Source organism: Geotrypetes seraphini, chromosome 5 (genome assembly GCF_902459505.1).
Source record: "Geotrypetes seraphini chromosome 5, aGeoSer1.1, whole genome shotgun sequence".
Classification (NCBI taxonomy): Eukaryota; Metazoa; Chordata; class Amphibia; order Gymnophiona; family Dermophiidae; genus Geotrypetes; species Geotrypetes seraphini.
Genome location: NC_047088.1, coordinates 19,091,047 through 19,108,257, shown reverse-complemented (window position 1 = coordinate 19,108,257; position 17,211 = coordinate 19,091,047). Strand labels below are relative to the sequence as shown.

General features: G+C 47.8%; 1 protein-coding gene and 1 long non-coding RNA gene across 4 annotated transcripts in view; one reads left to right on the top strand and one right to left on the bottom strand.

Moving 5' to 3' along the window:
- The window catches only part of AMMECR1 (AMMECR nuclear protein 1), a 268,091-nt gene extending 262,254 nt beyond the window's left edge, over nucleotides 1–5,837 (bottom strand). For all 3 annotated transcript variants that reach the window (XR_004539635.1, XM_033946567.1, XM_033946568.1), the window contains exon 1: nucleotides 5,568–5,837. The gene's annotated coding sequence lies outside the window, so the exon portion shown is untranslated. The remainder of the gene's footprint in view (nucleotides 1–5,567) is intronic.
- The window catches only part of LOC117361361, a 180,524-nt gene that overhangs the window by 43,002 nt on the left and 120,311 nt on the right, over nucleotides 1–17,211 (top strand). The gene's annotated exons all lie outside the window — the stretch shown is intronic.

Genomic DNA, 17,211 nt, shown 5'->3' with positions numbered 1-17,211 from the left:
CAGGACGGTTGTTACAAAACCCCCACGAATAACATATGAAAAGTTATTTGCGGTTTTTCCATATTCGCGGTCATGTTCCGCCCCTAACCACCGCGAATACAGAGAGAGGAGTGTACTGTACCCTTAGGAACCAAAGCCATGGCAGTACAGTTGGAAAATAAATCCTCGCAGTGGCGTAGCGAGGGTAAGTGTTGCCCCCTCCCCTCCCTTCTTCTCCACCCCCGCTTCTTCCTGTCCCGTCCCCCCCGCCGTGCATGCGCCCCCTTCCCCCATAAGCATAAGCATTGCCTCTGCTGAGTCAGACCATAGGTCCATCATGCCCAGCAGTCCGCTCCTGCGGCGGCCCCCCAGGTCAATGACCTGTAGTGATCTATTACTCAAGAGCATTTTGTCTTGTATAGTAACCCTCTAGTTGTACCCCTGGATTCCCTTACCCTTCAGGAACTCGTCCAATCCCATTTTGAAACCCAAAACCGTACTCTGCTCAACTACCCCCTCTGGAAGCGCATTCCAGGTGTCCACCACCCTTTGGGTGAAGAAGAACTTCCTAGCATTTGTTCCGAACCTAAATCCCTTCAATTTTTTTGAGTGCCCTCTAGTTTTTGTTGCCCCCGCCAGTCTGAAGAATCTGTCCCTCTCTACCTTCACCATACCCTTCATGATCTTATAAGTTTCTATCATATTCCCTCTAAGTCTCCGCTTTTCCAGGGAAAAGAGCCCCAGCTTCTCAGCATATGAGAGATTTTCCATGCCCTTTATCATTTTTGTTGCTCTTCTCTGGATCCTCTCGAGTCTCGCCATATCCTTCTTAAGGCGACCAGTACTGAACGCAGTACTCCAGATGCGGTCGCACCATCGCCCTATACAGCGGGAGGATAACTTCTTTGGTTCTGGTAGTGATACCTTTTTTGATAATGCCCAACATTCTGTTCGCCTTTTTTGAGGCCGCTGCGCACTGTGCCGCCAGTTTCATTGTTCTATCCACCAAAACCCCCAAGTCCTTTTCTAGGTTGCCTTCCCCCAGTACCATCCCCCCATTGTGTAGTTGTACATCGGGTTCCCTTTCCCTACGTGCATAACTTTACATTTCTCCACATTGAAGCTCATCTGCCATTTATTTGCCCACTCACTCAGTTTGTTCAGATCCCTTTGAAGTTCTTTACATTCCTCTACAGATCTAACCTTACCCGTTCCTTTTTAATTAAGGCGAGAGCAACAGCACGAATTTGCTGCCCGTGTCATGTCGGCTATCCCTCGGACATTGCTTCCTAGGCACGGAGCCTGGATGTGACGTCAGAGAGAGGCGACACTAACGCAGGCAGCTCGTTCGTAATGTGGCTCGCGCAGGAAAAATTTAAAGAGGTACAAGGGAAGGGGGCGCGCGCATGTGGCGAGGGGGTTGGGAAGGAAGGGGTGGAGGAGTACGGGTGCCTGTGCCCTTTACAAAGACCGTGCCTGCCCCGGACTGCTCCCCCACCCTTTACTACGCCAGTGAATCCGCGTGTTGTTTTTTTATAGCTATGCCCGGTTTCTCTTAACCTGACATGCACTTGGTTCACTCTAATTCGGTACCTTCTCTCCCAATGTTGCACTTTTCAATAATTTAAAATAATTTCTGACGAAAGGTTATAAAGTTTCTACAGGACACAGAAAAAAAACCAGCCTAAAAGCAGAGAGAGAAAATTGAAGTGTCTTAGGGGATGGTAGAGTCCACAGCTGAAATTGAAAAATCTCAGATTGATATTCTGTAAGATTTTTAAGCTTTGAACCTGCTTCAGGGAGTTGGCGGAATACAAGTACACTTCCCCCTCCATATTCACGGTGGTTAGGGGCAGATCCGGCCCGTGTATAATATTCGGGCCAGTTCTGCCCCTAACCCCCGCTTCCCCCGGCTATTTTAAGCCTTACCTGGTGGTCTAGCGGGTTTTCGGGCAGGAGCAATCTGCCTACGCTCCTGCCCCGTGCAGATCGCTCACAGGAAATGGCTGCCTTGAGCTCCCGTCGTCTCTCGAGCCATTTCCTGTGAGCGATCTGCATGGGGCAGGAGCATGGGAAGATCACTCCTGCCCAAAAACCCACTAGACCACCAGGTAAGGCTTAAGGGGGGGGCTCACAGGGCTTAAAATAGCCCAAAAAATGAAAATGATTTTTTTGACAGCGAATAATCAAAACCATAGATACGGAAACCGCAAATATGGAGGGGGAAATGTATCATTAATCCCTTATAATGACCCAACACTGCTACACTTTCTAACAAGCTGTACCAACATGCCGACTGGAACAAATGAACTATCAGCAGGTTTTATTACCTGTTGGAAACCTCTTCTCTATACTGAGCTGGCATGGTCCTGAATCCAGCTGCACACTGGGCTGGTGAAGGTCCTCAAAGGATCCTATGAAGTCTGGCAGAATCACATTCCTCATCCATAAGAACTATTCATGGTAGTGGGCTATGATACTTAATGCCAATGCCATCAAACGTTTTGAAAACCTGAACCCACTCTGCTTCCTGTCTTCCACCCCCACCTCCAAAATGTGGATATTTCGCATCTGAACTCTCCTCGGTATTAGACATCGCTCACTGAACCTTATAGCAAAGGCTAAGAGTTCTCCGCAGAAGCCGGTTGACAAGCACCACATTTGCAACGGTGCCAACTCTGTGGGCGATACTGAGCAACCCCACACACACACACACACATTGAGCAAGCTCCTTCACTGTGTCCAGCAGGGGTCATCAGTATTTCATCGACACCTGTGATCCTTATGTTTGCTAAATCCACCCCATCAATGAGTGCAGTGTTTGCTGGCACCCTGTTCACGTCCATGAGATCTCTCTTGCCCTGTAACACAGTAAATGACGGCAGATAAAAGACCCAAATGGTCCATCCAGTCTGCCCAACCGTACACGCTCTATATATTAATCATTTCTTTTAAGTGGTCCTTTTTCTTAGGTATTTCTGGGCCAGAAACCCAGAGCTCTGCCCGGTAGTGTGCTTAAGTTCCATCTACTGGAGTCTCCGTCAAAGCTCACTCCAGCCCATCTAAACCATCCCAGCCATCAAAGCCCTCCCCAGCCCGTCTTCAACAGAATGGCCATATATGGGACACAGATCGTGCAAGCCTGCCCAGTGCTGGCCTTAGTTCCTTCAATATAGACCCATTATTTTCTGATTAGAGATCCTCTGTGGTCATCCCATAAGAACATAAGAATTGCTGATACTGGGTCAGACCAGTGGTCCATCGCGTCCAGCAGTCCGCTCATGCAGCAGCCCCCAGGTCAAAGACTAGTGGTCTAAAATGAGTCCAGCCTCACCTGTGTACGTCCCGGTTTAGAAGGAACTTGTCCAGCTTAGTCTTGAGACCCTGGAAGGTGTTTTCCCCTACAACAGACTCCGGAAGAGCGTTCCAGTTTTCTACCACTCTCTGGGTGAAGAAGAACTTCCTTACGTTTGTACGGAATCTATCCACTTTCAACTTTAGAGAGTGCCCTCTCATTCTCCCCACCTTGGAGAGTGTGAATAGTCTGTCTTTATCTACTAAGTCTATTCCCTTCAGTATTTTGAATGTTTCGATCATGTCTCCTGTTTTCAAGGGAGAAGAGGTCCAGTTTCTCCAACCACTCACCGTTTTTCTCTCCACCACCTCCCTTGGGAGTGCATCTTTGAAAGCAGTTCTGTCTAATGCTTAGAAAATTCCCTGCAGCAACGAAATGAGCAATCCTATCCCCTCTCATGAATACAGGCCATTCAAGTAGCTCAACTTCACAACAGGAAAATGATGGAACATTGTGTTCTAAGTTTGTCCAATAAGATTTTAAAGAAACATACCATTTCCTCCCAAAGTGCTGCCCATCCCCCACCCCCGTACTGCTCTCCCAGAGATGTATGCAAACCCTAGATCTGATCCTTTGCTCTGAAAGAGACCTGATTTATGCCAAACAGTATCTATCTATCTATATAAAGTGTAATGAAAAATACACCACAATGATTCAGTGTACATAGGGATGGTTTTGGGTGTGTGAGGCTTAAATAATTGCAAAGAGCTCATATGGGCAGGGGTTTAGACCAGGGGTCTCAAAGTCCCTCCTTTAGGGCCGCAATCCAGTCGGGTTTTCAGGATTTCCCCAGTGAATATGCATGAGATCTATTTGCAAAATCAGGGATCTCAAAGTCCCTCCTTGAGGGCCGCAATCCAGTCGGGTTTTCAGGATTTCCCCAGTGAATATGCATGAGATCTATTTGCAAAATCAGGGATCTCAAAGTCCCTCCTTGAGGGCCGCAATCCAATCGGGTTTTCAGGATTTCCCCAATGAATATGCATGAGAACTATTTGCAAAATCAGGGATCTCAAAATCCCTCCTTGAGGGCCGCAATCCAGTCGGGTTTTCAGGATTTCCCCAGTGAATATGCATGAGATCTATTTGCAAAATCAGGGATCTCAAAGTCCCTCCTTGAGGGCCGCAATCCAATCGTGTTTTCAGGATTTCCCCAATGAATATGCATGAGAACTATTTGCAAAATCAGGGATCTCAAAGTCCCTCCTTGAGGGCCGCAATCCAGTTGGGTTTTCAGGATTTCCGCAATGAATATGCATGAGATCTATGTGCAAGCACTGCTTTCAATGCATATTCATTGGGGAAATCCTGAAAACCCGACTGGATTGCGGCCCTCAAGGAAGGACTTTGAGATCCCTGGTAGACGTTGAAAGAAGAGAAGGTGCTGTATTGCACCTCACTTCTGAAAATTTCCATCCTGTTGGTGCTTTATCTATACTGTCTGTAATACAAGTGATATGTCTGTCAGTCCCAGCAGATGACTAAATTCCTCCTTCCCCCAGAAAGAGGGTATGATTAACTCCCCACCACAAGTAACCTTCTGTACAGCTGAGGCCAGAAAAACTAAACCCACCCATCCCCCCCCCTCAAAAAAAGAGAGGGAGAGGTGTTGTCCTGGGGCCCCAAGCCTGCCTTAAGCTGAAGAAGGCTCCTTAATTTTGTCCTGGGCCCTAACACTCCCTTTCTTCCTCAGCTAGTGTCAAGCCCATTTGAACTCCCCCTTCCCCCCCCCCCCCTCCTCTGGTTCCAGACCCTATCTCCTCTTAAACAGGGAACCCCCCCCCTCCCCCAGCCTATCCGCGCGCCTGCACTCGTGCTGGGTATTTGAAGAGAGTCCCCGGAGGCCACCCAGGCTGAGCCTCTGCATTTCCACGGGGAGCCTTTCTCAACCAGATCGCCTCTGCCAGTCCGGGCCCCGGGTCTCTCCGGACAACTGCAGATCGCGGTCATGGAAAAAGCGAGGGGGAGGGGGGAGAAGCGAGCTCTTTGCGGCTGAATTGTATTAGGAGGATTCATACTTTTGCCTAATCTCCTGGAGTGTGCTGAGGTAGGGAGAATCCTTGGATTCGGCAGTACTTTTTAAATACAAAAACCCAGCCGGGGGGGGGGGGGGGTAAAATGGAAGATCAAACGCCGGAGACTACCTGCCACTCCGGCAGCTTTAGATTGGGGAGCGATCACGCGAAGCCTCGGCCACAAACCCCCTTCTCTCTTTTTTTTTTTTCCTCCTTACCGTGCTGCGGCTGACGGGCGCCTTCAGTCCGGCTGAAAGACGGTGCTGAGCGGAGGGAGCGGCTCCCGCAGGGTACAAAAAAAACAAACAAAAAAAAAGCTGCCGAGCTCTCGAAAGGCAAAAATGTCCCGAAATAGCTGGACCGCGAGGATCGGGGTGCAAAGGGGCCGGGGGAGGCGACCGCCACGTGTCTCCCGAGTGGCTGGCAAGGTCAGCGGCCTGAAAGGGAGCTGTGCTCGAAGGCACGGCCGCCGGATCTAGGGCTCCCTCCTTCTTCCGTCGCGCTTTTTGGCCCGCTTTGCATTTTATTTAGAAAACGGTTGATGCTTTTTTTGGCACCTTTTTTTGGCTCTGGACAGCTCCCCCCGAGCTCAGAGGCCTTAGTTGTGCGTCCATTCCTGGGCTGCCCGCATTGGGTGCTAATGAAACCTGGGACATGGCCCAAGATTTTTGCTCAGTTCAAGGGTTTTAAAGAAATGTCACTAGTGCTGCTGATTAGAGAATGATAGGGGACAAATTTGTCCCCCATCCCCGCAGGAACTCAATTTTCCCCGCCCCATCCCCATGAGTTTTGGGGCTACCCCTGACCCATTCCTGTAAGCTCTGCTTTAACCGCACAAGCCTCCAACTCTTATGATTTTCCAAAGTGTTTGAGCTGAGGACGGAGCTTGCAGGAATGGATGGGACAGGGAAAGAAATTGCGGCCAGGGCAGGATTAACCAATAGGCCAAGTAGGGCCCGAAATGGTTAGGTGGACCCGATGAAGGAGGGCATCAACATTGTTTTATCCAAACGGCGATGGGCCCCTCCAGCATCGATCGGCAGCACGCCCCCCCCCCCCCCCATCGACGGAAAATAAGACAAGCAAGCAACGCGGGTAAGAAAGGCAACGGGAACTGTAATTGTGCAAGCGGTGCTGCTTGCCCAAAGCTTCCCTCTGACGCAGCTTCCTGTTTCCGCCTGGGCGCGTGGTGGGGTGGGGCAGGGCAGGGGGCCCTCGACGAATTAATCCTGCCCTGCTTGCGGGGACAGGGAAAAATTTGTCTCTGTGTCATTCTCTACTGCTGATTCCCAGGAGGCTCAAGCGATTGTAGCGCTATCTCTCAGCAACTGATAAAAAATTGGGGTGCGCTGACTGCAAATAAGCATTTCTAGATGAAAATCAGCTGCAGGCAGGGCCGACCCTGGGCTCTCCCATGCCCTAAGTCAGGGGTAGGCAATTCCGGTCCTCGACAGCCGGAGCCAGGCCAGGTTTTCAGGATATCCACAATGAATATGTATGAGATGGATTTGCATGCACTGCCTCCTTGAGATTGTGGATATCCTGAAAACCTGACCTGGCTCTGGCTCTTGAGGACCTACCCCTGCCCTAAGTGAACCTTCAACTGTTTCCTCACCCCTGTGGCCCTACCCCCAACCAATAGTCCAATATCTGGCCCTCCCCTCTCCATCATATACATAACTGGGTGGCTGGTGAACATAAGGATCACTTGGCCATTTGCCTGCCTGACGCAAAGGGGGCAGACCTCCTGGGTCACCTAGATGAGATTTTAGACAGTGCTGGGGAGGAGCCTGCTATCATAAGAACATAAGAAGTTGCCTCTGCCGGGTCAGACCAGAGGTCCATCGCGCCCAGCAGTCCGCTCCCGCAGCGGCCCATCAGTTCCATGACCTGGAAGTGATCCTTTGTCTAAAACCCTTTAATCCCCCATTTTTCTTCTATCTATACCCTTTCATAATCCTATCTCTACTTCTATCTATATCCCTCAATCCCCATATCCTTCAGGAACTTGTCCAATCCCTCTTTGAATCCCCTTAATGTGCTCTGTTCTATCACATCTTCCGGAAGTGCATTCCGGGTGTCTACCACCCTCTGAGTGAAGAAAATTTCCTAGCATTGGTTCTAAACCTGTCCCCTTTCAATCTCTCCGAGTGTCCCCTTGTTCTTGTGGTTCCCAATAGGCTGAAGAATCTGTCCCTCTCCACCTTCATGATCTTGTAAGTCTCTATCATGTCTCCTCTGAGTCTTCGCTTCTCCAGGGTGAAGAGCCCCAGCCTTTCTAGCCTGTCTGCGTACGAAAGGTTTTCCATACCTTTTATCATTTTCGTTGCTCTTCTCTGAACCCTTTCAAGTATCTCCATGTCCTTTAGGTACGGTGACCAATATTGGACACAGTACTCCAGATGTGGTCGTACCATCACGTGGTACAGCGGCATGATGACTTCCTTCGTTCTGGTTGTAATACCCTTCTTAATAATACCCAGCATTCTGTTTGCCTTTTTCGAGGCTGCTGCGCATTGTGCCGTTGACTTCATTGTTGTGTCCACCAACGACATAGGGAAATGTGATAGGGAGGTTCTGGAAGCCAAATTTAGGCTCTTAGATAGGAAACTAAAATCTAGAACCTCCAGTTTCACGTGTAGGACCCAAGAGATAGGTAGAGCTGGAGTCTCAATGTGTGGATGAGGCGATGGTGGGTTTTTGATTTGTTAGGAATGGGCAAAATTCTGGGGAAGGGGGAAACTATTCGGCAAAGATGGGTTCCAACCTAACCATGGTGGAACCAGGCTGCTGGCGTCAACATTTAAAAAGGAGGTAGAGCAGCTTTTAAACTAGAAACTGGGGGAAGGCCGACAGTCGCTTAAAAAAGGCTAGTTCGAAATAAGGTGTCTCTAAAAGATATCACCATAAAAGGGAAGACAAAGAGTATTCCAATAGCGAGGTTGCAATAAAGGCCACAGTAGACCAGGTTTCCTTAAATATAGAGCAGACTGATTTTAAAGATTGCAAATTTTATCTACGTCAACTGCTGAGCGAATTGTAAATAGGAATGACAGGTAAGTAAATCACAATCCCTCTACACGGATGGGAAAAGGGAGCAATGTCTGGAAATCAGTATACACTTCTCCCTCCGTATTCGCGGTTTCAGCAATTGCAGTTTCGATTATTCGCAGTTTTTAGCTTGCTGGCTCCTCCTCCCAAATTATGTCATCTTGTATAGCAAAATTGCTGATTCCAAGCGTTTACTGAGAAAAATCGCTGATTCCCAGCACTCTCTTCACCATGTTTTGCCTCTCCTTCAGGAACACCCAAGTCTCCCACCATGTTATTCACAGTTTCACCATATTCATGATGGTTTTTAATAGAAAACAGCGAATAACATATGAAAAAGTTATTCATGGTTTTTCTGTATTCACGGGTCTGTTAATCCCCCATCACAGCGAATACGGAGGGAGAAGTGTATACTAATGCTCAAAGTATGGGAAACAAGACTCTGGATCTAGAAGCTGTGATGGAAGAAGATGAGTTGAATATAGTGGCAATCACGGAGAACCATAACTGGAAAGTTATACTGGGCTATAATCTGTTAAACTTACCTATTCAACAAACAAGACCCGTAACCGCCCCCCTTCCGACATTACCGGGCCCCACGTGCGGCCCTCTCCCCCCCTCCTAAATGCTTCCTTCCCTCTCTTCTACCCATTCCCTTCTTCATCAGCCAAGTTTGGCTAAATGGTGTTGCTAATCTAATAAATTGTTGTAAATCGGCATGTCAATGCGGATCCTAATGTAATTGTTGTGAACCGCCTAGAACTCGAAGGGTATGGTGGTATATAAGAATAAAATTATTATTATTATTGTTAAAGAAAGAGAGGGTAGGAAGAAAAGGAGGGGGAGTAAGCGTTATATGTTAAAGATCATATTAAAGCCACACAATTGCAGGATCCGCAGGGTAAGGAAAAGGCACTGTGGATCAATTTGGTAAAAGGGAATGGTAAATATATTTACATTGGTGTGATATACAGGCCTCCTTCACAGATGGAAGAAGTGGACAGAGATTTAATAGTAGACATTCAGAATATATCTTTCTAGGTTCCCTCTAAGCTGAGCAGGAGTCCTCCACCCACAGTCTCACCAATAGAGGGTGCTGTTTTACTGTCACATTTTTCAATTGTGAGGGACATGCAAGTTCTGCAGGACTCCAGGGAACATACCTGTCCTTAGCGACTGAAAATATTCCACCCCCTAGTGGTAGCAATGCAGCTGGAGGACACCTGCTCAGCTACTTTCGGGGCCGGGCGGCGGCGGCGGGCCGGGCGCCCCAACTTATCAATCCTTCAGGAAATCTCTAAAAACATACCTCTTTGATAAATTCCTCTAACCCCCGCCCCCCCCCGACCAAACTAATAATCCCTTGCCTTCCTCCCTACCCTTCCCCTCCCCCCATGCAACAATTATTGGATCATTTTGTAATTGTCACTGGTTTATACCATATAATTGTTAACTAATTCTCTGCACCTACATTGTATAAATCGCTCTGAACTGTTTTTCGATATGCTGTAACCTCGATGTAACTTCGCTATAACTAAGCTGTAACTTCGCTGTAAATGTACAGTCTCTTATCCTGTAAACCGCTCTGAACTGTTTTGTGGTATTGCAGTATAGAAAAATAAAGTTATTATTATTATTATTATTATTAAAAAGGGGAAGTTTTACTAATATGTGATTTTAACATGCTGGATTGTTGATTGGGGTATCCCTATTGCAGGGTCTTCTAGAAGTAGGGAGATCCTGGATTCTCTAGAATGAGAATTATTACAGCAATTAGTAATGGAACCCACGTGGGATGGGGGGGGGAGTCATACTGGACTTAGTGCTTACAAACGGGGAAAGTGTTTCTGATGTTACAGTGGGTGATCATCTGGCATCCAGTGATCACTGCATAGTATGGTTTAATACTGAGACAGGTATAGAGAGGGCTCATTCAAAAGCAAAGGTTCTAGACTTAAAAAAAATTGTCTGGATGGGAAAGTCTGGAAGGAGTGGAAGTGCAGTGGGCAAAACTGAAAGGAGTAATTGTAAGGGTGGCAAACCTTTTTGTGAGGCAAGTTAAGTAAGAGGAAAAGAAGGCCGCTTTGGTTCTCAAAAGTAGTAGCTGAGAAGATAAGGAAAAGTGGTTAGCTTTTATAAACTACAAAAGATAGCAGAAAAAGGAAGATGGGCAAAAATATCTGGAAAAGTTAAGAGAGGCTAGTCGAGTACTCAAGAAAGCAAAGATACAAATGCAGTGTTCTTCCTAGTGTCTTTTAGCCGGGCACCTCGCCCGGCTAATTTAAGTGAGCACCCGGGCTGTCATCTCGCTTGACTTTGTGGGGTGACAGCCACGAAACTACAGGCATAGGCAGATCTAATGATCTGCAGAGATGGCAAGGGACGAGCACGCAGCAGGAAAATACAAGCCCACCCACAACTTCCTGATGTGCTTGTGAAAATAGCATCATGGGTAATGTTCCTGGCACAATGTCGCAAAAAAAAAACAAGTTCACTTAATGCAAAGCAGGAGAGCTGCTCAATCACCTCTGTCAATCTGTGTTCTACCTTCAATATCTAGTTGCTGCCAGGGCTACATTTAAGGTTGGTTTGCCTTTTCTCTGGGTTGCAAGGTAAATTTCCAGCTGAGAGAGAATTTGTGGTAAGTGGCTACAGCTACGTGCATGTCTGGCGTACTTCCTGTTGGCATTCGATGTTTTTCTGGTTACCTCACGCGTGTTTCCGGGTGGCTGTTGCGAGGAGCTCGCAGTGAGTAGGCAATAGCGGAGCGTGTGGTGGTTGCCGAAAGGCATGAAGTAGACTAGAATTGACACTGAGGCCCTGATTCTCCAAAAGTGCGTCACGATTTTAGGCAGCTGTAGACGTCCTACAGCTGTCTAATCAGCCAATCGGGATGCACGTTTTTTTAAAAAAAATGCTCCCCAGGCAGGCCGCCCGGGAGAGGCGTCCTATACTAAATGCCGATTCTGTAACCGGCGTCTTTAGAGAATCGGGTTAAATTAGACGCAGCCGCTATACTTATGGCAGCAAGGGATCTCCCTGCTGCAATATGTATAGCGGCCGCGGTTGTTGCGGACGCCTGTCCCATCACCGACAGGAGAATGCCTAACTCCTCCTGTCGGAACCCCGAGCCCCCTCCCCCCCAAACTCGTAATCGCCGACAGGAGGATGCCCAACTCCTCCTGTCGGAACCCCGGAACCCCCTCCCCCCAAACTCATAATCGCCGACAGGAGGATGCCCAACTCCTCCTGTCGGAACCCCGGAACCCCCTCCCCCCCAAACTCGTAATCGCCGACAGGAGGAGGCCCAACTCCTCCTGTCGGAACCCCAGAACCCCCTCCCCCCCAAACTCGTAATTGCTGACAGGAGAATGCCCAACTCCTCCTGCCGGAAAGCCCAACGACCCCCCGCCCCAACTAATCTCCCTCCCCCAACTAACCTTTCAATGTTGGTCAGCTGGACGGGTCTTGCTGCCGTCCAGCCAACGGGTCTGCCTCGTGGAAATGAGACGGCACGCCCCTTCCCGGCCCATCCCTGCTAAATCTAAGGCCTGATTGGCCCAGGCTAGGCACCTTGGCCAATCAGGCCTTAGGATTAGTGGGGATGGGCGGACCCGCTATGCCTAAGGCCTGATTGGTCCAGGCTTCTACAGCCTGGGCCAATCAGGCCTTAGATTTTGCGGGGATGGGCCGGGAAGGGGCGTGTCGTCTCATTTCCACGAGGCAGACCCGTCGGCTGGACGGCAGCAAGACCCTTCCAGCTAAATCCAACATTGAAAGGTTAGTTGGGGGAGGGAGATTAGTTGGGGCGGGGGGTCGTTGGGCTTTCCGGCAGGAGGAGTTGGGCATCCTCCTGTCGGCGATTACGAGTTTGGGGGGGAGGGGGTTCCGACAGGAGGAGTTGGGCATCCTCCTGTCGGCGATTACGAGTTTGGGGGGGAGGGGGTTCCGGGGTTCCGACAGGAGGAGTTGGGCATCCTCCTGTCGGCGATTATGAGTTTGGGGGGGGGGGGGGGGTTCCGGGGTTCGGGGGTTCCGACAGGAGGAGTTAGGCATCCTCCTGTCGGTGATGGGACAGGCGGCCGCGGCCGCTATACTTTATTGCAGCAGGGAGATCCCTTGCTGCGATCAGTATAGCGGCCGCGTCTACTTACAATGTAGACCAGCATTTTGCTGGCCTACATTTTAAGCGTCTCTTCCTCTACTAGGGAGACGCGTAGGGCCGCCTAAGTTCGCCTAAGGCCTGTAGGCGAGCTTAGGCATCTTGCGGGTCTCCCTAGGCTCCCGGAGGCGCCTTCAGGCCTGCCTGGGGAGCATTTTTTTTTTTAAAACGTGCATCCCGATTGGCTGATTAGACAGTTGTAGGACGTCTACAGCTGCCTAAAATCGGGACGCACTTTTGGAGAATCAGGGCCTGAGTGTGTGCTAGCCTGATGAAAATATCCTCAAAGCTCAGGTCACTGCTAGTTCCGAATTGAGCTTAGTTTGCGGTAGAAGCAACGGTGTAGGAAATTAGGTGGTGGTGAGGCTCGGTTCTCAGGCCCATCTTATTCAATATCTTCATAAATGACCTGGAAGAGGGAACACAAGCAATATTATCAAGTTTGCAGATGACACAAAACTAGGTTGGGCAGTTGGGACACAAAAGGACAGCGAAGAACTGCAGAAGGATTTGAACCAGCTGGAGAAATGGGCGGAAATGTGGCAGATGAAGTTTAATATAGAAAAATGCAAAGTAATGCACCTGGGCAGGAAAAACAAGGAGCATGAATATAAAATGTTAGGTGTAACTTTGGGCAAGAGCGAACAAGAAAGGGACCTGGGGGTACTGATAGACAGGACCCTGAAGCCGTCAGCTCAATGCGCAGCGGCGGCAAAGAAAGCAAACAGGATGTTGGGCATGATAAAGAAGGGGATCACGAGCAGATCGGCGGACGTCATAATGCCGCTTTACAGAACGATGGTCAGACCACACTTGGAATACTGTATCAACACTGGTCTCCCTATCTAAAGAAGGATATAACCCTAATGGAGAGGGTACAAAGGAGGGCCATGAAGCTAGTAAAAGGTATGGAGAATCTGAGCTACAAGGAACGATTCGGAAAACTGGGTTTGTTCACCGTCGAAAGGAGAAGACTGCGAGGGGATATGAAAGAGACTTTTAAAATACTAAAAGGATTCGACAAAATAGAGCAAGAAACATCGTTATTCACATTGTCAAATGTGACACGGACAAGAGGTCATGGACTGAAACTGAGGGGCATCAGGCCCAGGACAAATATAAGGAAGTTCTGTTTCACACAGCGAGTAGTGAACGCTTGGAATGCTCTCCCGGAGGAGGTTGGGACGGAAACCACCATTCTAGGATTCAAGGGCAAGTTGGATGCACGCCTTCTTGCAAATCACATTGAGGGATACGGGTAAACAAGGTCTTCATCAGGGAACACCTAGCTTAGCCTCCGCGTGTGTGGGTCACTGGTCTAGATGGACTTAAGGTCTGATCCGGTGAAGGCATTTTTTATGTTCTTATGTAAGTGGTGCCAAAACTTGTTCACGAGGTCAAAGAGGTGCGTCTTTTTCCTCCCCACCAGGGCTGAGCTACAGAGTCGAGGTTACATCTAGCTTCATAGTCTGTTCCAAACATGGATCCACTGCATTAAGCTCGTCGTTTTCCTCGCTACACCACTGCTGGAGTACAAATTATAATCGCAGTGATAGAGTGGTGTTCTATATTAAGGAGGACCTTGAATAGACTAAAAATTCTACAGGAGCCAAAACACACCTTGGAATCCCTATGGATAGAAATTCCATGTGTAGCAGAGAAAAGTATAGTGAGGAGTTTACTACCTTCTGACTGACCAGGATGAACAGACATGAACATAAGAATAGCCTTACTGGGTCAGACCAATGCTCCATCAAGCCCAGTAGCCAGTTCTCACGGTGGCCAATCCAGGTCACTAGTACCTGGCCAAAATCCAAGGAGTAGCAATGTTCCATGCTACCGATACAGGGCAAGCAGTGGTTTTCCCCATGTCTTTCTCAATAGCAGACTATGGACTTTTCCTCCAGGAAATTGTCCAAACCTTTCCTGAAACTAGCTACGTTTTCCACTCTTACCACAACCTCTGGCAATGCGTTCCAGAGCTTAATGCTGAAATGTTACACCAAAAGATGTACGAGAAGAGACTGGAAGACCTGAATGTGCATTCTCTGGAGGAGGGCAGGAGCCACACTGTCTGCCAAGCTATGATCTCTCATGCCATGTTTGCCATTCTGTGTCTTCCAAGCTATGTTTTGTCATGCACACTTGCCTAAACATTTTGCTAAGTCATGTCATACAATATTAACCATGCTTTGTAATACTGTACAATGTTTGCCATGCTATGGTTTGCTGAAATACAGTCGTGAAAAAATTAGGACACCCCATGAAATATTCAGTTCTTTCTTAAGAAATGTTCACATATTGATGTCAAATCTTTATTTATCTTTGAAAAAGAAAGTGATGTAATTGCAGGTAAACAACAAAAATTTTCCTTGATTTACTCATGAAACAAAAGATATCCACAAAAATGTGTATTCTAACTGAGGAATAAATTAGGACACCCCCACATATCCTCTCACTTAAAGTGGTTCAAATCACACACAGGTGTATCACATCAGGTGCACATGGTTAGAACATCGTTACTCAGCATTTTGAAGGAAGTTTGCCCTACTCAAACCTCAGACATTTTGTTTGGTATGCGCATGTCTGCTGTGGTGAGAATAAACACTATGGTGAGATCAAAAGAGCTGTCTGAGGCCTTCAGAAAGAAGATTGTAGCAGCTGATAAGTCTGGTAAGGGATTTAGAAAGATCTCAAAAGAATTTGGCATTAGCCATTCCATGGTCAGGAAAATAGTGTAGAAGTGGAGGACTTTCCAAACAACTGCCAACATGCCCAAGTCTGGCTGCCCAAGCAAGTTGACCCCCAGAGCAGACCGTAAGATGCTAAAAGAAGTCTCTAAAAACCCTAAAATGTTATCACGGGACCTACAGCAGGCTCAGGGTTTTAGGGTTTAATCTTACAGTTCAATCTTAGCTGTGCCTTTGACCTTATTGATCACAGCATCTGTACTTCAAAGCTTGGATTCCATGGGAATCACTGGCCGTGTTTTTCATTGGCTTTGTTATTTCTTGGGCTTGCGTTCTTACCAGGTATTATTTGACAATGCACTTTCTCAACCCAGGAGCAACCCTTGTAGTCCACAAGGGTCACCCCTTTCCCCTTTGCTTTTTAATATTTATTTATCCTTTTTTGGGCACTAGGTTATCAGTTTTGGGGGTTAAATGGTTTAACTATGCAAATGACATTATTGTTGTAATTATGATTGCGTCGATTCCCCCAGAACGTTGCAAGGAAATCTCAAGGGTGATGTTGGTTGTCGAGGAGTGGACAAGGGAGTTTAAATTGAAACTAAATTTGAATAAAACCAAATTGTTCTTTGCTACTCCACCTAAACGTACTGAGGATTGTTTGTCATTGTCATTGCAAGGGGTACAATATGTTATTCTTTCTACTTTAAAAATATTAAGAATCCTCTTGGGCATACAGTAGGGTTTTGGTAGACTCGCACTTTCCACCATAAATGTTGTGGTTAGAGTGTCTTAAGGGCCTGGCTTCTCCTCTCTATGGCTCATTAGCCCATCCACCAGGCTACTTAAGATACCCGTGTGATACTCTGCTGACCTTTTCCTTATAAGACGCTGCTGTTCTACAGACAGGTAAGTACTGTTTTAGTCAGAATTTTTTTTTGGGGGGGGTCTGAGTCCACCCAAATCCTATTATCCTGTCATATAAGCTTCACCTGCAGCCATAAGTGCTATTGGGGTGGTAAACAGGTTGTGAGGGAGGTTTGGAAGAATCGCCATAAATGATAAGGGGTGAGCAGCCTTAGTCCTTGAGGGTTGCAATCCAGTCGGGTTTTCTGCATTTCCTCAATGAATACGCACGAGATCTATTTACATACAATGAAGGCAGCACATGCGAATAGATTTCATGTGTATTATTGGTAAAATCCTGAAAACTTTTGACTGGGGTTGCGGCCCTCGAGGTCCCTGATCTAAACATACCAACTTACACCGGCCATTGGAATGGCGGGCCTGCACACAGGCACGCCAATTCTGACCTTACACTAGCTGAACAGAATTTGCATGGCACTGTGGAGTGGAGTGGTGGGATGGCCCAGTGGTTAAAGCTGCTGCCTCAGCACCCTTAGGTTTTGAGTTCAATCCCAGTCTTCCCTGTGACTCTGGGCAAGCCATTTAACTCCATTGCCCCAGGCATCACAGCTAGATTTTGAGCCTGGTGGGAGAGATAGGGAAAATACTTGAGAGTACCTGATTACTACTCAGTGTATTATAAACAGCTGTTGGTGCATCTCTTCATGAAAAAGGCAATTAATAAATCCTAATAAACTGGATTGCCTTTTATGAGTGCTCAGTTGTATTTTGTCCGAAGATCTAAAGGCGAAAAAACAGTGTGACAAAGGCAGTGGCTGCTGCCGGAAGGATGCTGGGCTGTATAAAGAGAGGCGTAGCGAGTAGAAGGAAGAAGGTGTTGATGCCCCTATACAGGTCATTGGTGAGACCCCACTTGGAGTATTGTGTTCAGTTTTGGAGACCGTATCTGGTGAAGGATGTATGAAGACTTGAAGTGGTCCAGAGGAGGGTGACGAAAATGATAGGAGGCTTGCGCCAGAAGATGTATGAGGAGAGACTGGAAGCCCTGAATATGTATACCCTAGAGGAAAGGAGGGACAGGGGAGATATGAT